At 38.7% G+C, this 6,000-nt stretch overlaps 1 long non-coding RNA gene across 1 annotated transcript; it reads right to left on the bottom strand.

Annotated features, from left to right (window-relative positions):
• Window positions 1-750: 750 nt before the first annotated feature.
• Window positions 751-2,793, bottom strand: LOC308392519. The gene is made up of 3 exons (XR_013970827.1): window positions 2,144-2,793; window positions 1,277-1,412; window positions 751-996 (listed from the first exon to the last, which is right to left on the bottom strand). It is a non-coding gene; the product is annotated as an uncharacterized lncRNA (long non-coding RNA).
• Between the last annotated feature and the right edge of the window lie 3,207 nt (window positions 2,794-6,000).

Below are 6,000 nucleotides of genomic sequence, written 5' to 3'. Positions count from 1 at the left end.
AAGTTATATCGCGATACATATCGTTATCGTTCTATCGCCCAGCTCTAGTCACAATAGGTATTAATTTACATACAACATTACACTTTCTGAAGACGGCTAACTCAGTCATGTACATATATATCCCAGTCTCTAACTTATGCACCACTGTTTTACACCTTTTAGTTTTTAGTTTAGTTGTTGTTCAACTGCTCATCAGTGGGATGTAGTGGTGTGACTTTGTTGTGTGGGCACAAGAGGACTACCTAGTGCAAAGAATATACATGGATACAGATGTGCACAATGCAACCAGAGGAAAGGCAGACTATTTCTTTTTTTACATATATATGCCAAGATACCTGTGTTTGGAAAAATGAACAGTGAAAACATAGCAAAAAGAAAAACAGATCCTTCAGGCTTGCTGGAACAAAATAACTGATGTTTTATTTGCAATGTATTTCATGAATTATTTTGTTGTTACATGTTACTTTTATGTGAAATCAATAAACTGTTATTTAAGCAATGGCATCAATTTCATTTTTTAAAAACACACAAAACATTGAATTTGTGTAGAACTTATTTACATGGTATTTAAAACTCCATGCCTAGCATACTGATATACATTTAGACAATAACACAACTGAATGAAGAAAATGACAAATGGTATTTTTGATGTTACAAAAGCACAAAGTCACTTATGATTTTAAAACGATTTAGTGATTTACTTTATAATTTTGATAAACAATTTTGTTGAATCTGAATAGTAATATAGTAGTATAATTAAAAAGTATTAACATTCAACATTTGCAATGAATTTGAATTATCAGTAACTTAAACTCAACTATCAGCACTCAAGTACCAGTTCTGTAATTAAGTATTGTCAGCTAAGAAGTCCATGTTGCAATAATGCGGCTCACTGTGGACTGGTGTATGTTAAATCGGTGTGCCAGGTCCCGCTCCTTCAAACCAACTGACAGGAAAACCAGGAAAAAACTCGTCAATTGGCTGTAGCAGCTGCCTCTGGAAGGTGAAAACAAAAGGGAAAATGTTACTCCTTAAGCTATGAACTAGTAAAATTATGCTTTTCTTGGCTAAATGTTTTGTAATGGTTATGCATACCATACTGTACCATGGGGTAAACAATGAGGTGCTGTAGTACACAGGTGTATGTATGTAGGATACTGAGTCTAGCATACATACACCTGTGTATGTATGCTATTGTACATTATGTAATGTTATTGTACATAAATACAATAACATTACACCTCTAGTTCTAACTACCAACAAACCCATAACCTACCGTTGATGTGCGTGCAGGTGTCAACACTTCTTCGTTCCGATTGGCAGCCGACTTGGCTCTTGAAACCCGGATCATTTTATAGCTGCAAGGCTCAATCAAAAACCAAAATGCCATCAAATGAGCATAGCTTGGAAATCTATTCACGAGAGAGACATACATCGTGTCAATCATTAATTAACATCCAACATTGGCATAAAATAAACTGTGACAAATATGCTAATGGTATGCTGTATAAAATAGTCTGATTAAGAGTCTATTTGGTGTTGTATTTTATCTGTAGCATTAGGATATCGTTTAAATACTAAAGCATCTACATGAAACATACAGTCAGCAGAGAAAAAGTAAATTTCTATTGTGTTTCATTAAGACTTGTTACACCCCGGCCTAGGCAACCGGAGTGCAACACGAAAAAAGTAAAAATAAAGAAAAAAAAAACACACAAAAAAACCCCCCCACTAAAGCTCACCACCAAAATCCCAAAACGAAAGTATCGACAAATCTATTTACAGCTATTTAAAACAAACTATTTATTTACAACAAAACACCAAACTATTTACAACACGGGGGAGATCGCGACCATGACACACTGAAACACAGGGTTTAAATACCTAGAGGGAGCAATCAGGAAAATGGACAACAAGAGGGAAACACAGCTGGGGCAACTCAGAACTGACGAGACAGGGAAACGTAAACTGAAAACACTAAGATAACACAGACTTTCAAAGTAAAACAGGAAACGCATAACAGTCACGCCAAAAACAACACACTGACAACACCGAAACGTAACAGACTGGAAACACTTGAAATTTAACTGATGGTGACCTTGGTATATTTTAAACAGTTAGCTTGAATAGAACTTAGGTGTACCTGGTATAGAATCGGATGTCAGTGTTGGAGCCAGCAAAACGCTGTAACCCAAATTCTCGCTGGACACGTAACTCCTGTATTTCCTTCCTCAGAGTCTCCACGTTTTTTGAACAGGTCTTCTGCAGCTGATGCAGATATGTCCAATGCAGACGGCTCGGGGACTGAGCAGTAGTCATGATCTCTTGTAAGACGAACTAGTTCAGGGCGTCGCTCCGTTCTCTCCCAAACACTACGCCGCGGTGGTTCAACTTTATAGCCATTCCACTCAAAAAGTGTTGGTACAGCACCTTTAATAAGCCGCCTTCGACCATCGAGGGTTGTTGGCTCTATGAGTTGATCACTGGCAAAGTGTCTGCAGCAGAGCCTGGTGTGAGAGGTAATCGTGAAATGATCCCGGCGTATGTTTACCAGCCATTGTCTTCTCAAGTCGGAATGGGTCGGAAAGCCATGAAAACTTAGTATGCCGTTAAATTTGGCTGAAGCCGAACAAAATAAGACACAGCAATGCTCGGAGTATTTCTTCTCCTGTTTTTGAAAATGTTCTGTTTTAAATACTTTCCTTTTTATACTCATTCTGAAGGGACATTAGCATAGCTACCGACAGATAAACAAACATACCGGAAACGCCCAAGCGGTAGTATTTGGAAACGGAAATACGTCACATGCCCTAGTGCAAGTAGTCCATTCTACACTGCAATCATCGAGTCCATCCTCACCTCCTCCATCACCGTTTGGTACGCTGGAGCCACTATCAGTGACAAACAGAGACTGGAGCGTGTTGTGCGCTCTGCTGAGAAGGTGATTGGCTGCAGACTCCCATCTCTGCAGGACCTGTACACCTCCAGGACACTGGGGCGTGCAGCTCGGATCTCAGCTGACCCTTCTCACCCTGGACACAGTCTGTTTGACCTGCTCCCCTCAGGCAGGAGGCTCCGGTCCATTCGCACCAGAACCTCTCGCCATAAGAACAGTTTCTTCCCCTCTGCTGTTGGACACATGAACAATAAACGTACGACTGTTCCCACCACTAACACATGACCCTACGCTGTGTTCACTGCATCATTCCATGTTTGGCACTGATCACCACCTGCACTCATGTATATATCTTTCTACGTAGCACTTTTAATTCTTATTCTTATTTTTATTTTTTCATGTCTATTTAAGCGTAATTTATGACAGTATGTTTGCACTGAAGCACCGCAGCAATTTCCTAATGTTGTAAACCTGCTCAACATTTGGCAATAAAACCCTTTCTGATTCTCTGATTGTATTTTCATTTATACTATTATGTTTTACTGCAGGCAGAGGTTTTTCTGTGTGGAGTTTGCATGTTCTCCCCGTGTTTGTGTGGGTTCTCTCCAGGAACTCTGGCTTCCTCCCACAGTCCAAAGACATCCACTTAGTGGAGATAGGTTAACTGGAAACTCTAAATTGCCCATAGGTGTGAATGCGGGAGTGAATGTGAGCGCGAATGGTTGTCTATGTCTATGTGTTAGCCCTGCCTCTGTCCAGGGTGAACCCCACCTCTTACAGCTGGGATAGGCTCCAGCGCCCCCCGCGACCCTGAAAAGGATAAGCGGAAGCGAATGGATAGATGGATGTTTTACTGCATATTTATTGACAGCATTATTAATTGGCTTTGTTCACACTGTTGCAGAATTAACGCTGTTTTTTACTTATAACAAAAGAAGTTCAACTTTAAAAATAACATCTTAACCGGTAATAAGAGTCACCTGTAAGAAGTGCCATATCTAATCCCTGTCACCTCAAAAAAGAAAAAAAGTACTAACAAAGGGAGGAAAATGAATGTCTGGACTATATTCAAACAAATTATAGAATTCACGTGTCTGCAACACTGTGTGCTTCAGGTCCCAGAATAATACTGGGATTTTCATAAAACAGAGCACAAATGAACTGAACCGAGCTTCTTTTTCACAGAAGTGTGCACAGAGTGAGGGACTTTGCTCTATTGAATGTGTAACAAATAAAAGTGAAATGTCTGTAAATACAGCTATCAATTAATCTTATCTTCCTTCTTATTCCTATACAGTTTCTGACTGACTTGTCTTACAGAGTGAAATAGAAACAGAATGCAAACATGTAATAATGAGTTAATCTGTACTTGTTATTCTGTCATAATGAATCATTACACTGACTGACACATTTCATTAATGCTGGTGTCTTGACAGACAGAAATTACATGTTTGTGTTGCACAAAGGGCACTTTAAGAGCAATTTAAGAGCCTCAGACACTTAAATGGAGCCAGGATGCAATGCAATTAAGAGCTTAGTGCTGGTCTAAGAAAGGGCAGGTAAACTAACCCATGTTGGGAGACTTTAGTCGATCACATCTAGAAGTTTTGATGCGTCACTTCTGGTGGGAAATATCTGAATTAGTGAATTTTTGGAAATGATATCCAAATTCAAGAGTTTGATGAAAATAATTCATATTTTATTAAACTTTATAAAACAATCCACAATATTTTTTGAAGGAAAATGTCCTTCACTCAAATGTTTTCCCTCCACTCAAATGAAACATTCTTTGTCAATAAGCTTTTGATGAACTCGTGAAAATAAAATACAATTTTAAAAAGCCTTTGCAACACTTTCCAGCAAATTCATACATACAGACCAACAAGCTCAAGTAAAACAAATCAACATGTATTTCTCACTGTCCGTGCCGGAATACCACCCGTAGAGATGCCAAAGCCAGAGGTGGGAAGTAACAAAGGGCAAATACTCCATTACTGTACTTAAGCAGAATTTCCAGGTATCTATACTTTACTTGAGCATTTCTTTTTCTGGCAACTTTTTACTTCCCACATTTCTGCACAAATATCTCTCGGCTACCTTCTACTCCATGTAACAGGAGAGGAACAAGACAGGTTGTATTTAAAGGTAAGGACTGCTCAAGAGCATTAAATAAACTGTAAAGTTAAATATTACACATCAGTTGCTCATTTTGTAAATCAGATATTTGATCTGTATGATATGCAGTTATGTTTTTTTTCCCTTTTGTTAAACACCCTGCAAAACAAACTGAGCTTTATAGTTGCTTGTGATATTCCGAGGTTGCAGGAAAACCGGTTCAGTGCTGAATAAACAGGTTAGTTTGCTGTGCTGTGGTGGGTGTACTATTTTTCTGTGTAGGTGGTTTATGATTACAGTAATTTGGTACATTATTTAGACACGAGTCTCTTGTGGAATTTTCCTTCAAAAAGTGCTACTTTTTAACTTTGTGTGTGTTATTATTATTACTATTATTTATGGTGTATCTATATTGAAGAAAAGCATGAGATGACTGTTATTTAATGTTTGATTTGTAGTACAAAAAACATGGCATCCATCCATCTTCTTCCGCTTATCCAATTCAAGGTCACCGGTGGGAGGCTGAAGCCTGTCACAGGGTGAAAAGCGGAGTACAGGTCTGTCGGAGGGCTAACACAGAGACAGACAACCATTTGTTATCTAAAATCATGGGGAACATCGACTGTGTGGATCATTATTCATCCAACAATTAGCATATCTCTGTCATACTCTCTCTGTCGTACTTACAAAAAATACATATGAAGATCTAGTGCAAACCATCTATGCTGTCTTCAGTGTGCTGGTTCAGCGTATTCTTGAATCCTAGTCTGTACAATTGGCCTCCTCAACACAGCCTCTGTTTGGCAGCTACAGGCTGACCTGGGTAAACGGCTAAAGTTCCCACAGTACATTGTAAAAACATCTCTCCAGACATGATCATTATGTCTGAGGCCTCAAAACATCTGATCATAAAGCAGTTAATGCAGTACTTTTGTTAAAAATGGGATTGTTTCTGTCGTGCATTTCAATGATTTTATAAAAGTCAAAAA

Source organism: Rhamphochromis sp. 'chilingali', assembly GCF_963969265.1.
Source record: "Rhamphochromis sp. 'chilingali' genome assembly, chromosome: 2".
NCBI classification, from domain to species: Eukaryota; Metazoa; Chordata; class Actinopteri; order Cichliformes; family Cichlidae; genus Rhamphochromis; species Rhamphochromis sp. 'chilingali'.
This window is presented reverse-complemented; position numbering and strand designations above follow the sequence as displayed.